Here is a 16,522-nt window from a genome sequence, read left to right as displayed (position 1 = left end):
TGGTGATTTGTGACAAACACTCCCATTAAAACGTCAATACAAAGCCATGCAGCCTCTCTACTGCTTCATTAAGGCTCTATTTGTCCTTCTTTTCATTCTATTGAACCACGCCTGTGTGGCTTGAGCTGTGCAATATAAGCCAATCTACTTATCTACCACATGGGCAGGAAATATAATGAATGAATGAATGAATCGCTGAGTGATCAAACACAAAGAGTAAAGGATCAGTGTCGTAAAGCAGCGGTTCTCAACCTGTGGGTCGAGGGATGATTCATGGAATGTGAAAAACTATATTTTTAATATACTAATTTATCAGCATTTAGTTAATGCTTGTGATGAATGCGTTTTTTTTCTTGTGGAATAATAAAAAGTTGTAGCTTCTCGGCCACTTCCACTAAATAAAACAACCTGGAAAAGGAAAATAAAAAGTATAATTTCATGTCAAAGTTTACCATTCTGTGTCTTTACGTCTGTAACGCATGTAGGAATTACTTTATGTTTTGGGGGGACAAAAAGGTTGAGAACCACTGATCTTAAGGACAGTAGACAAAAAGTAGAACATCAGTACGGTCTGAGCCAAGCTGTATGGTTTTGATCAATAGAGTGATAAAATAGATCACCCAAAAACAGGAAGGCCACCTTTTGAAGCTAATGATTCCTCCTGAGGGAGCCTGATGATGTATTGTCAGCCCTTAAGGTGCATTCCAGCAATCTGATTTACAGGGAAAAGGGAGCAGCTGAAAGGAAAAGATGTTAACAATTAGGCCACTGCTGCTCATTTAGGCCACTGATGGTAAAGCGAATACAGAGCTTGCAAACATGTGAGGAGAGCAGCACCAGAGCCCAGCTGTGAAAAAGCAGCGGTGATTAGGACACAGGCTTTATTTTTGTAATAAAGATGTGACGCTCCATTTATCTCCAAAGGGAAATCCTCCTCTCACTTACCCCCCTTAGAGCTCAAAGGTCAGGTACACATATATAACTTTAATAGGTATATTTATTCCTTTTTTTGTGCGTTTTTGTGAGTTTTTCCATCTATTTGTATAAAAATGTGATTGTCTGACCAAGCAGAATAAGGTCCAACTTTTAGAGCCAACAGAGTGCAGTGTAACCACTCCAGAAATGCTGAGTTTCTGTTTTCTATCCATTAAAGAAGCGATGAGGTAATGGGAATGATGATGAGCATGTTGAAGGCAGGATGAGGCTCTGACCTGTCTGTCCTTAACCTTGCCGACCTCTCGCTCTGCTCCGGCTCTTGGCTTCTGAACAGAGCACAAGCAGCAAAAATTTGCCTTAAGTGATCAAAGATGCTGCTGCTGCTGCTGCTGCTGCTGCTGCTGCTGCTTTACCTGAGTCAACACATAGTGCTCCTTCTCTCTCTTTCTCTCTCTGTGTGTGTGTGTGTGTGTGTGTGTGCACTTCTGAGAGTGTGCATACATAAGGGAATAGAGAGAGAGTGAGAGAGAGCGAGAGAGAAACCAGCAGGGCAAATTTGTGGTTCATGGTTTGCACAGTATGTTGTCAGATCCTTTATGTATTTCATATAAACATAGCGCATTGTATTTCATTACATGAGGATAGTTTCCTTCTGTGTCGCATAGTGGTTGAATGAATCCCTCAAAAGCCATATAAACCATGTCACACAGGACAGACATGAGGGAACCATTTGTTATATTTCTTTTAGACCGATCAGATGAACTTTTGTACTTGATGTGGTCTGTTTGTCCTGTTACCAAAGAATCTATGAGAAGAATCTGAGGTCCGACTGGTATGAAGAGTGCTGACCTATAATTTATAACTCCAACACGTTCAAACACGAAACATGCTTAAAGTCTGAGTTAAAGAAGAAAGAAGAGCGAGCAACTAAGTTTCTCTAAAGTGTATTCATGTTTGATTGTCTGGATAGTAGACTGACAATCGGGAAGGGCGGTGTTTATGTTTTTTGTTGTTTCTGTTGTGCTTTTTTCTATGTATTGTTTTCTTTTTTGAGAGACATCTGGATCACTACATATTTTAAATGTATGTAAATAATAGCATCTTACCTGATTATTTACATGAAGGGGATAATTGTCTGGTTACTACTCATTGGAAATCAAGCCCATGATAAGTCCATTGAAATTTGTAACATTTAATACAAAAGGCTTGAACAGCCCAATCAAGAGGAAAAGAGTCTATACTTACCTCAAGAAACTTAAAGCGGACATTATCTATTTACAAGAAACACATTTGACAGACAGCGAGCATAAAAAATTGAAAAGAGAATGGATAGGTCAAGTTTTTGCCTCATCTTTTAGTTCCAAAGCAAGAGGAACAGCAATTTTAATAAGTAAAAATATCCCGTTCAATGTTACTAAAACCGTATTTGACCCATCAGGTAGGTTTGTTTTGGTTCAAGGACAAATGTATTCGGAATACTGGACTTTAATGAATATTTATGCACCCAATTTTGATGACCACTTTTAAATGTTTCCAAAATGTGTCCAAAATGTTTTTCTCCAGATTACTCAAGCACCAGGATGGCTTCTGGTGGGAGGGGATTTCAATTTTTGTTTGGATACAGTGCCTGATAGATCCTCGGATAAGCCCTCCCCTCTTACCAAAGCGGCCAAATCCACAATCTCTTTCATGAGGGACCTAAATTTGACTGATGCTTGGAGACAGATGCACCTACAGGACAGGGACTACTCATTTTATTCGCACCCACATGACACACATACCTGCATAGATAATTTTTTGATATCTACTCAACTATTTCATAGAGTGTTGGATACTGAATATCTTTCAAGATTACTAAGCGATCACTCTCCTTTGGTGCTATCTGTCTCCATTTCTGACAAGGTAACTGGAACATCTTTCTACACAAAACAAGCTGAATTATGTATGTGGAAGAAAATTTAACATACATGTAACAGCTTAACTGGTCTCCATCGGGGAATGCACTGTTTCATGATGAATGGTTACCTCACTGTAACCTTTGGGCCATAACTTACTCCTGGATGTCCCAGACTATCTGTAGATTCTCTAAACTAAGACATAACATATGATGCTGTAACCCTTTTCTGTGACCTGTTCCCATGTCAGCACATTCTGTGCGTCCTTGGAAGATACATAAAGACCAGCTCAAATCTATTCTCCTTCGAAGAAGTGTATGTAGCCTATGTGCTGTGTGCATCTCTTCCTCTCATGAGACTCCTTTTAATAAATATATACTCAAGTAAGACGAACCTCTGACTCCAGAACTTTTTCCTCAACAATGTACATTCATCAAAGAACAGATTAACTTTTTCACCTTAAAGGGTAACTTCGGTATTTTTCAACCTGGACCCTATTTTCCCATCTTTTTGTGTCAAAGTGACTAAAGGGGACAACAATTTTTGAAATTGGTCCAGTATTGAGCGAGATCGCTTCAGCCGGCAGCCGCGAAACGAGCTGCAATGTAATCCGACGGGGCAAATCACACCGTCAATGTACGTCCACTAAAAGTGCTTGTTTTTGCCACTGACATGTCTGACAACATTATGGAAAGGACCCTACAGAGAAATGAAACGTTTTTCTCTATCTTTTGCTTGATCTGGTCTGTGTAACTTCCTGCAACAACTCAACTCTTGCGAGACTTGAGCGAGACTTGGTTACACACAGACCGGATCAAGTGAAAGGTAAAGAAAAACGTTTCATTTCTCTGTAGGGTCCTTTCCATAATGTTGTCAGACACTTATAACAATCTGAGCCTGTCAGTGGCAAAAACAAGCACTTTTAGTGGACGTACATTGACGGTGCGATTTGCCCCGTCGGATTACATTGCAGCTCGTTTCGCGGCTGCCGGCTTAAGCGATCTCGCTCAATACTGGACCAATTTCAAAAATTGTTGTCCCCTTTAGTCACTTAGACACAAAAAGATGGGAAAATAGGGTCCAGGTTGAAAAATACCTAAGTTACCCTTTAACAAACAAACCCTCTGCTCCTAGCAATTTCATTTTTTGGGATGCACTAAAGGCCTACCTGAGGGGACAAATCATTTCCTATACAAAAGGTTTGAAGAGAAAACACAGCACCGAACTTAACGTTCTTGAATCTGAAATTCTTACACTTGAGAAAACATATCAAAGAACTCCAACTAAAGACTTGTACAGAGAATTGGTCAATCTAAAATTAAAATACAATACTATGAATACATACCAAGCAGAGAGAGCAATTACTAGGTCAAAACAACGATACTACGAACTCGGAGAGAAAGCGCATAAAGTGCTGGCATGGCAACTTAAAGTTGAGGAAAGCAAGCGAACAATTAATGCTATAGAAACACCCTCCAATGAGATATCCTATAATCCTACTGAAATTAATGATGCCTTTAAAAAATACTATTCATCTATCAAAAATAGACTAATTTCTCTCCTCAATTAATTTACCATGCTTATCAGATGAAGATAGAGAGAGTCTGGAAGAACCATTTTCTACCTATGAGTTGATGGAAGCTATCAAATCTCTATCTACCAATAAATCTCTGGGGGACGATGGCTTCGCCTCGGAATTTTATAAAGAATTTAAAGACCTTCTTACACCACCCTTAATGGAGGTACTCGAACAAGCCAGGAGGGACAAATGTTTTCCAGATTCTTTCTCTCAAGCTGTTATTACAACTATTTACAAGAAGGGGAAAGACCCGCTAAAATGCACCTCCTACAGGCCAATCTCTCTCCTTAACACAGATTATAAATTGGTTACTAAAATGATATCTAAGAGGTTAGAGACATATCTCACCCTGCTGGTCAATCCGGATCAAACGGGCTTTATAATTAATAGATTGTCCTCCAATAATTTAGGTCGATTGTTTAACATAATCCATCTTGCTAATAAAAATAAAGTACCAAGTCTGGCAGTTTCGCTCGACGCCAAAAAGGCTTTTGATATGGTCGAATGGCCATATCTATTTTGTGTTTTGGATAAATTTGGTTTCGGCGCTGTGTTTATTGATTTGATCAAATCACTTTATAAATCTCCCAAAACTAGGATTATTACTAATGGGATTACCTCTAATCCTTTCCATCTTTATAGGGGCAACAGACAGGGATGCCCGGCTAGCCCCGCCCTTTTCGTGCTCGCCATCGAACGATAGGCTGAGGCCATTAGAGGCAACCCTAATATAGGTGGCTTTGAGGTTGGCCCCGATACGCACAAGATATCACTTTTCGCTGATGACATTATCCTATATCTAACTAATCCTGAAAGCTCCCTTTCTCATCTACAGAATCTATTAAAATCATACAGTTCTTTTTCTGGATATAAGGTCAACCTTGAGAAAAGTGAAATTCTGCCACTGTCTGTATTTGATTATAATAGTGTCAAACATAAGTTTCCTTTTAAGTGGTCACCTATGGGTTTCAAATATTTGGGTATTTTTGTGGATAGCAACCTTAAGAATCTTTACAAACTCAATCTAGCCAGCTTGTTGCAGAAGATGGGGGAGGATTTGAGAAAATGGATAGATTTGCCACTCACCTTACTGGGCAGAATCAATGTTATAAAAATGAATACCCTGCCTAGATTCCTATATATGTTTCAGTCACTTCCGATCCATGTCCCACCAACTTTTTTTTCCTCCCTCAACAAATTGATCAGACAGTTTATTTGGCATGGTAAGACTCCAAGAGTCAGCATGGACAAATTAACTCTGAATTATGACAAAGGAGGGCTGAAACTCCCTAACTTTCGAATGTAGTACTATGCCGCCCAATCCAGATTTTTGGCCCTTCGTGGCTCAACATTGAAAAGATAGAGATGAATGAGGAGACATCAACAGATTTGCTGTATAAATGGGATAAAAAGTCAATTAAAACTGCAACAGATAACCCTTTAATCATCCAGTCAGTTCAAATTTGGTACAAACTGCATGAACTGTTCAAACAAGAAGGATTCCTCTCCCCTAAAACCCCTTTATGGAGAAATAGACTACTACCAATGATCTTTCAGAATAGTAACTTCAGATTATGGTCCGAGAAAGGCATTAATCACCTAGAGCACTGCTATGAGGAAGGAATCTTTATGTCCTTTGTACAGTTTTAACAGAAATACTGCTTGACGAATAAAGATTTCTTCAGCTATCTGCAGCTACGCGACTTTATCAGAGTCAACCACAAAGGCCGGTGGACACCTGTGGAACAATTGTGCCATGCTGACCAACCATTATTTAAAACTATCTCTAGAGTGTATGATGCTCTTATGTCGAGTTTATTAATACCTGATCTGGACAGATCCAGACTTAGATGGGAGAAAGACCTGGGAATAAATCTGGGTGGGGAACTATGGAGTGACTTGTGCAGAGATGTCACCTCTACTTTAAACTCTAGATATAGATTGATACAATTTAACTTCCTGCATCAGCTCTATATCACCCCATATAAACTGCACAAATACAACTCCTATATATCGCCCCTTTGTTTTAGATGTGGCTTAGATGAGGGAACATTCCTACATTCCACTTGGCAGTGCCCTAAACTTCAGGGGTTTTGGCAGGGGGTATGTGACACCCTATCCAGTATTCATGGTGTTGTCTTTCCATTGGATCCGGAGATTTGTTTACTGGGTAACTTTACTAACTCCAACCTTAAAAATAACCACGCTATAAGGCTCACAGAAATTTTGCTGGCCATTGCTAAAAAATTTATTGCGTTAAAATGGAAATCAGATGCCCCCCTCCCAATTGGAATGTGGCTCTCTGAAATTAATAGCTGTATACCCCTAGAGAAAATAACTTACTGGTTGAGGAATAACAGTAAAACATTTTACAAGATATGGCAACCCTTTGTGGATTATATGGAAAACCTCCCATCGCACCAGATTGATTGTGCCTCTGTATAGTCTTCCTGTATTGAGGATGTGCTTGACCATATGATTCTTGAGGTGAGATGATGCCCTGTGTCTCTCAATGTTTTGTTTAGTTACATTATTTTGTTGTTATTGTGGACGGTGTCTATTTGATTTTAACTTTGATTTGTTTATTGTTTGCTGCCTTGTTGACTTTGTACTGTCATTTGTTGGTTATATGCTGTTTGTTATTGTGTTTGTCTTTGAAAAAGCAAAATAAAATATTAAAAAAAATAAATTAAAAAAAACACGAAACATGCCACACTAACCTTGGTTTTTCAACTTGCTATCTTATATTCAAGAGTAAACCAGCAGGGATTACATGTATTTGAGGATATGAGGAACGATAAATTAAAAATTAGCTTTAATCTTGTATCATGTCCTAGTGGCTCAATCAGCTAATGATCATCCTATCTCTTAAAACTGTACAGATTTGACTCCTCTTTCATATTAGACTTTCGCTTTTCTTGCTACCCACTTCTGTTTCTCATCATTGTATCCAGCTGAAAAAAATCAAATAAAAAGTGTCACGGGTCAGGAAGGACTCAAGTGCAGAATTACAGGCAGGAGACAGAGGTAGAGTAAGAACAGCAACTTTACTTGGAGGATTAGGCAGCTCGTAATACAGTCCGTTCCAAAGGTCAAATCCAAAGGTCAGTCCAAACAGGCAAAGGTACAGAATCGTGAGGCAAAGAACAAAACCGAAGTTATAGGCAGAGATCATAACGGGCAGGAACAGAACTAAACAGGCGGGATACGTATCTGGCAAAAACACAAATGACGATCTGGCAGAGAACTGGTGTACAGAGACTGGTATATATATTGCTGAGACTAATGAGGAAACTAGGAACAGGTGTGCGGTAAAACTGAGCAGGCAGGTGATTGGATAACAAGATGATCAGGAGATGTGCAGTAAGGTGGAGCAGGCAGGTTGGCGGGAAACAGGATAAACAGGTGGGCGGGAACTACAGGATCTGCACACAGACAAACAGCACAGATAGACAAACACAAAAACACTGCTTTCAATCCTTACATGTCAAGCATTTTTGAATTCCGAAGCAATATTTACTTGGCAAGGCTTTACAATTACATATCTGTGCATTAAATGTTTACAAGATACAATATATTTTCTTAGGCAACATGAAAGCTGCATTTATGTGTAGCACAACACTGTAGTTTTCTCTTTTGAGATTTTGAAAGCTCAGATCAAACTGGAGGCTTGTGATTACAAATTAATAACACTGATGCAACAGAAAAGACATGAATTTTTCAGCACACTTGAAAGTAGACTCTATTCATTGTTTAAGAATCATTTGACTGCTATAAAGTGGATTCCTTTTGTGACTCTTTAAAAATTTATTTTCCATTTTTTTCCATTTGAACTTAAAATTTGAACATAAAACTTAAAATAGCATTTACTAAACATGAGGTGGGGAGCAAACAAACATGCATGTGTACATGCACACTGGCGCGCGCACACACACACACACACACACACACACACACACACACACACACACATACAGTATAGTATACATTCTCCCCTCATCACTCATTGTATCAGATTTTGGGTCAGAGCCAGGAAAGCCAGTTTTTAATGGCGACATTAAAAAGTGGGACGACTTCCTGACTCGAGGAAATGGTGAAATTCCACAACAAATTTACCCTCTCAACCCGAGCCAAGCCAGGGGGACTGGAGACTGTGAACCCCAGGGGCTGACATCCCATATGTGACACATATGTGCTGTATGTAGCAGGTTGGGTCTAACACGCACCGGTCCTGGACTCCATTCCTTACATATGTCTCCTCTCCCTGGATTCTTCATTCATTCGAGGAGGAAATGGCATAAATCTGGAGGAACATACAGTACAGTAGCTGCTTAATCTGATGGGACGAGCTGTATAAACATCCAACATGGAAAGTAGGTAAACCAGAGGAAGCCATGCCTAGCAGTGTCAGCTTTTTTTTTTTCTTTTTTTTTTTTTGGGGGGGGGGGGGGGGGGGGGCACGCTGGAATGGATCACGGTCCGTAGGGAAACTGTGAAAATTCATCCAGCTCCTCCTAAATGAGAGCAGGTGTTCGGGGGGGGATTTGTTGAGAGAATGTGCTGTATATACCGTTGGCTTTACTTTCCGCACGAGACAGACAGTAACGCTACAGTCGGTGTTAATTATGACCGAGTGACTCTCTAATGTACATTTCATTGTCCAGGAGAGTAAGATGATGGATGAGCGCAGTGCTAAGTTGTCCGTGTAGAGTTGCTTTCCTTCGGGCCCGTCGCTCCACTTGAAGCACAAAGACTCTGCGACCTCCATGCAAATAATTTACAATCCCTACCTCTGCGTTTCTGGCAATATCATTAGGTAAGAATGTAAAAGAAGTACACTGTTCATAGACATTCCTATAGTATGAGCCCATGACAAAACATATTGAACATGTCGTCCATTTATTTATTTATCGGCATATCAGTATCTTCTGTTGTCCTTAGATGACCCAGGTGAGTTGAGAGGGAACAAAGTGGAGGCAGATGGTCCTAATGGTTTTCACACATGTCCAGTCTGTGTAGCCATGTACAACGCAAACACTGAATTTGCATATTTGTTACATGTTACACGCTTCCTATTCATTGCCATTTTACCTTCTTGTTGAATCTGTAGTCTCATTTTCCATCCACAACATATAGGACGCAGTCAAGTGCGACCTCAGAAATGATCCTATAATCTAACATACAGAACAGTATACGACTCTATTATCAGTTCTGAGAATGTGCCACTGTTTACAATGATTTATGTGAGCAGCATTTTTCTGAGAATGTACAGAGGTGTGAAGTCCCTGCTCATTTCTGATGGATATTAACCAGCTATTTTAGTCGCACAGTATATCATTGCTGTGAAAAAATGATGTGGTCCGTACAGAGCCAGGGATGTCATGGAGGACTGCACAGATGGAATGTTAACACAGCACACGCACGCACACACACACACACACACACACACACACGCACACGCACACGCACACGCACACGCACACACATCAGCAGGACTAATGGGGCTGGAACCGCCACCTGGACATGACAGAGTGAAGGAAAGATGGATGGAGAGAGAGAGCCAAAGCAGCAGAGAGAGAGAACCCCTACTGTTTTATGTCGTATTTCAGAATCCTCTTTATGTCTGCAGTGCTGCATGTCAGTTTCTGTCCGATAGATATGTGACCTGAGATGATGCCAAATTAAATTCCCATAGTGAATTACATCGAACCATGTGAAAACTAAACAGCTGGATGAGGGGGAAAGGGAGTTGATTCCTCTGCTGTCACATCAGCATATGCAGTTTGCAGCAGTCGGCCTAAAGAGCAGAGCATGGTGCGGTTGTTCTTGGATATATTTTCAACCAAATAATGCAGGTTTGTGTGTGTGTCTGTGTGTGTGTGTGTGTGTGTGTGTGTGTCCTCTTGTATTTCAATACTCATGAGGACCAAATGTCCTCACAAGGAAAGAAAGATGAGGAAAATCCTCCAAAGTGAGGACATTTTGGCCAGTTGGGGCCAGTTTAGGATTAGGACTTGGGTTTAGGGTTAAGATTCAAATTAGAGTCAGTTAGGGTAACGTTAGTTTAGGCTTAGAATTTGGGTTTAGGGTTAAGATTATGATTAGGTTTAGACTAGGGTAAGAGTTAAGGTTACGTAGGTCGGTTCCATAGATTGTTAGAACCAACGAGCGAGTGACCCTTCTTGTAAGAACCAGGGCCTTGCTCAGTCAACTGTGTCTTTTGGATGTTTCCAAAAGTCTGCCTCAATGCAGAATGACACACACACACACACACACACAGCCCCATGCTTGGCTGAGTTACTGTACTAACTGGGTCCTTGAGTCTGCTAATTCCTAAAGCATGATCATCCTGCTGCAGCCCTGATCAACATAGGCACACACACACACACACACACACACAATCAATGTCTTTCTGTATTTGAATGTGAGCGTGGCACACACACACACACACACACACACACACACACACACACACACACATTGAGGGTGTTTAACAGTCAATGAATAACACAAAGCTCTTGTCCCAAACGATTGCTTCAGTATTGATTCGTTTAATGGTTTTATAAGCACCCCCCCCACACACACACACACACACACACTGATTGCTCTTGGTTCCAATTAATTAGCTAGTGCTTAAGTGACCCACCCTCTCTGACCTCTTGTCTGGTAGCAAGGCCCTGCTGTCCTAGATGTCGGTTAATGGAGGGAACGGAAAACCTCCTTTTACATTTCCGCCCATTACATTTATGTGTCTGTTAATGTGTTTTAACACTCAGGCAGGTCATGTAAACAGAGTTTAGCTGCAGTCTGCTGTGTCACTACAGAGTCAGTAATCTGGATATTTGACACATCATTTGATTTGTCACAGCTATGTCAACTTATTGACATGATTGGTGGAAATTAAATAAAGGAATCAACTAGCATGAATGACTATGGTGTAAAAATGTTAACCTTTTACTGCATAGTGTTGCCATGAGGGAACAAGGTTTTTTCTTTGTGTCCCAAATTATTAATGAATATGGTAATTTATTTAAAACTCTTGTCTGATGACTCACCATGTAGACATTTTCCCTTCAGTAAAAAAACAACATGCAACAATATAACTAAAGAACTCCAGTGAACCAAGAGAAGAATTCCTTTACACTAGACTGAGGTGAGGATTTTCTGCTATTTTTGGGGTGAGCATTTTCTGTATGGAGCACCTCCCATTGACTCCCACTGTCAGCTTCACTAAGATGTCTTTATATAGTGAATTATTGAACTACAACTGATTAAAAAAAAAGACATTCAGTTACATAAAGACTAGCCAGTTCCACAAAGCTGCAGTTTGAAAACAAAGAAAAACACCATTTTACAGCATGATCTATCATGTTGTCATATAAAAATATTTTCAATTGTTCTTCCATAATTCATGCAGTAAAGGGATAGTTTATATAGCTGTCCCTATAGAAATAGGTTATTTAGACAGTTTCCAGTTTATGTTACCATGAAAACTACTTGTGTGACTATACTCCTGTTTTTTATTGATACTCTTTGTATCTCAGTAGCTGTTAAAACTACTGAGGTTTCTCTGTGTGTGGACCTAAATGAATAAGCATGCACACTAGGTCACTTGAGTTCACCAGTGGAGTTAGACTTGATGAACGGTTGAGCATACATGCACATTAAGAGACCATCCATGGGTGACAGTCTGAAGTGAGTGTGACCGTGTCCCGTCGCCTTCAAAGGCTTTACATGGCTTTGCGGCATGTGGGCACATTGAATCCAGGGACAGCTCCATCAAGCCGCCCTCATGAACCCCGAGGAGTTAGAAATGAAATTCATCCAGGAGGAATCCATAAACTGCTTGGATCCGCCCGCTGGATCCGAGTATCAGCGGGGAGAAACAAAGGAGTTTGGGGGTGCTGATGAGAGATCCAGACTCACAGAGGGCAAATGAGGCCGACTCCGCTGTTTCATTCGGGTGGGACTCGCGTGCAATCACCGCCTGCTTTGTGCAAGAGGACCTTTTTTTACAGGGCACCTGGAAAATGTAGGTCAGATGGTGTGTGTGTGTGTGTGTGGAGTTGAACTCTCACATGTACAGGATTACATACACAGCACAACAACAAGCGCCATACATCCCATGTAATTCTTTCCAGCAGAGTTTGGCAATCAACACCGGGCCTGGCAGTTCTCAGAGGTTCATATACCTGTCAAGGCAGATTAGAAACACTGAAGGTGCTCAATCTCTCAGACTTAAATCTCTCTCTCTCTTTCTCTCTCTCTCTCTCTCTGTCACTGTTTTTCTCTCCCTTTCTATCTGTTTCTGTTTCTCTCTCTCACACACATATACGCAAGCATGCACACCCACACCCACCCACTTCCCTACATCACACACACACACACACACACACACACAGACACACACACATGGACAACACACACACACACACACACACACACAGACACACACATGGACAACACATCACACACACACACATGCATATCACAGACAGCGGAAGTGGAGGAATTCCCTGGCGGTTCCCCGGCTAGAAAAATCTTGTCTCATTTTTACTGAGCTTCTCATCAGCAGACGGGCCTTTGAAACAGTAATCTGGCGAATCCCGCTCTCTTTCATGCTGGGACACGGCCCTTCAGCTCGCATCTCAGCCTGGCTTGAAACGCACAGCCCTCGTTAGCAGGGTGTGAAATTATTCATATCTCCCAAAACTACAGAGAGAGACAGAGGGAGAGGGAGAGGGCGAGAGATGACCAGCAACACAGCTACACCAAACCTGGCCCAGACAGCGAGTCTGTGTCACACATGCTTTAAATGATGAAAAGATGAACCCCAGCCTGTGAAGATAATGGAGTTTCATGGTATTGATAAGAAACACAGTCAGTATATGGCTTTATTGGAAAAAGAAAAAGAGCATTGTTTGGGTAAATATATAGATGGATGAGTGTAGTGTGTCCTCTTTCTGTCTGCTTAGTTTTCTACTTTATGAATGGCCAAGGGAGAGCAGACTATTGACTTTTCATACACACACACACACACACACACACACACACACACACACACACACACACACGCACTCATTAACACACAGTTCCCCAATATTAGTATTCATACATTCAGTGTGTTCTTGTTCTTTTTCAAACACTGAACTCAGCAAGCCTGTAGGACATAAATTCATATTCACTCTAATCTTATAAAATTAAGACTTTTGTGCAATCCATTTTGATAGATAGTTAATTTACTTACCATAACATACACACATACACACACACACACACACACACACACATACACACACACAGGCAATGAATGCATGCATTGTTACAAATACCTCCACAAATACCTCACTATGTATTTTCAGCTGCATCGTAAAGTCACAAATGTATTTCTACTACTCCTCTCTCTCTCTCTCTCTCTCTCTCTCTCTCTCTCTCTCTCTCTCTCTCTCTCTCTCTCTCTCTCCTTGTTTTTGAGTCTGCCATGAGAGTAGGCTAGCTCTGGACTGAATGCAGGCTTTGTTAGCGGGACATCGTCAGAGCATCATGTCCTCCCTCTAATATAATCAGTTTCAGTGAATTACGACAGCGGCTAATGCCATTAGGACCTGGTGACACTCATTTAGTCCACTTAGCTCCTGCATGTCTCACTGCGGACCTTGGAAAGTTGGGGTCTGCTGGACCAGAGAGTGGAGTGACAGCTGTCTAAACAGCGCCTCCTGCTGGTGGGAAGGCAGGATTACAACAACGATGTTTCACAGTTAAGGAATCCTAAGCATTAAACTATGCTATGTTTGAGATTTTCTGTCAAGTCGTCAAATTCTTCGAAGAATAGGCGTTCTCTTGTCTTGGAGTAGCAGAGGTTTTTTTTTAGCTAAACAAAAAATCCATCTGAGGTGTGAGTGTTTTACAGAGTAATATGGGGCTTTAAAGGGATTTTTAAGGACTTTTAGTGATTTGAAAATGCTTTGTACTAGAAATGCTTGTAGCACCTCAGCTATGTTGTATCCACAATCCAACATAGTTCTTTGGATTTGTCCAGACTGCAAATCCAAAAAACATGAACCTCACTTGAAGCAAAAACTATTGTACTGTTACACTGTTTGACACTGATTGACATTTGCTTTGGAGGGAGGAACTGTTCCTGATCAAGCAATTACTCATTATGTCATGAAATATGAGATAAGAAAAATATATCTATGTCATCAAAATTATGTCTTTTTTCTAAGCAATAAGGTTAAGATCACATATTTTTGCCACTGAGAAATGACTTAAATCTCTCTCTCTCCCTCTCTCTCTCTCTCTTTCCCTCTCGGTATAGTAAACTCAGTGTGTGTGTGTAGGTGTGTGTGTGTGTGTGTGTGTGTGTGTGTACATATGTACATGTGTGTGTTAGTGATGTGTTAAATAATGCTCAAAGCACATCATGTCCAACACAAAGGTTAGTCGACTTCAAAGCTCAATTTGTTTGACGTCAAAAGAAAAGAAAACGGTAGATACGTGAATTCTGAAATCAAGAAGCAGGTCTGATGCGTCTTTACACTGCGAACTGGAGAGAACTTTTTGTCATAACTGAACTTGACATTCAGAGAGAAAATAAAAGATCAAACCACAAGCCCCGAGGTGTCATAATTTATCATAGACATATTATTGCACCTATGCAGCTGGGTAATTTAGTAAGCAACACACTGAGCGTAAATAATGAGCACACTGTCTCAGTCACTTAAGTCAGAACGATTTATTGTTAATAACCTTCCACAGCTCTTGGCAGAACAGTGCGAATGCATGTTTCTCATTTTCAGAGACCTCGTTAGCCACTTTCTTGGACATGCTGCCTTATTTTTCTTACAGAAGCATATGAGCATCTGAAGTTCTGCTGAATTGCAATCAGTTCATAACATATCTAGTCGTCGGCCTATTGATGAGAAATGACAAGATTTCAGATCTGGGTGGAATATCTGATTAAGCCTTTAATATGTAAAGACAGAGAACAAAGGCTGTTTTCTTTAAACAGCCAGTTTCTCTTTGACTAAACACGCTCGTGGACAAGCTCCTCACGGGAGTTGCCTTGGTGTATTAATTTTGTATGATTTAATTCCCCTCATACCCCGTTTTACAAAACAAATCAAAGGATTGGAATTGATGAGAGGGTATCAGACGCTTGTGGGGACTAATGATCATCTCTCATGTACAGTTTTCCTTCTTTTTTTGCTTATTCTCATTGTTTTACTTATACATATTCAACATTTTATTATTATTATTAAAGTGTAATTTGTATGCCACATATTGTATATATATCTTAATGTTAGGAATTAAATGTAAATTGTTCTAATTGAGTGGCAGGATAGCCTATAGTGGTTGGATAAACTGTCTCTCAGCTGCAGGACTCAAGCACACATGTTGGCAAGCTGAAGTGTCCTTGAGCAAAACACTGAGTCCCCTTAGAATTTCTCTAAAAGGATCAATGAATAATTTGTATTAATAAGCCTCAGGAAGATAGATAAAACGGACCCAGGTTTGATCCAGGGCCCCGTCCCGACCCTTTCTGTCCCTGTGTGGAGATTGAATGTTCTCCCTGAGTCAAATAGAGACTCTAAACGTGTGAGTGTGTTAGTGTTGGCCGTGTGACGGACTGGAGACCGGTCCCAGTGTCTTCCTCCCAGTTCATGCTGGGAAAGACTCCAGCCTCCCACATCCCCAGAAAGGATTAATGAATCAGTGATTGTTGATCCAGACATGGAGATCAATTAAGTGTATTTACTCAGGTCTGTTTTTGAGAAACTCTTACTTCACTTGGGTATTTCCATTTTGGCACGCCACTACAGTCAAAAAAAAAAAAAAAAAAAAAAAGATTCTACTGTTGGCTCTCTTTTTTCACACCTGCAGTTACCAGAGAAAGCTTTTTGTGTGCCAGACATTGTACGGGTGCACATTTCTCACCTCATTAACATCAAGCACTGAATACTCCCAAGTTCTGGATAACGAGAATGCTTTATCTAAAATGTATATATTCCAACTCACACATTCTCATGTTATTCTCAAATCATTTAGCGTGATTCATGTTCTGTGTCTTCCAATGCTAGCAACAAAAGAGCAAAGACTATGTGGGAATATC

Source organism: Centroberyx gerrardi, chromosome 17 (genome assembly GCF_048128805.1).
Source record: "Centroberyx gerrardi isolate f3 chromosome 17, fCenGer3.hap1.cur.20231027, whole genome shotgun sequence".
Taxonomy (NCBI): Eukaryota; Metazoa; Chordata; class Actinopteri; order Beryciformes; family Berycidae; genus Centroberyx; species Centroberyx gerrardi.
The sequence above is the reverse complement of the archived record's forward strand: the minus strand, read 5'-3'. Positions refer to the sequence as shown.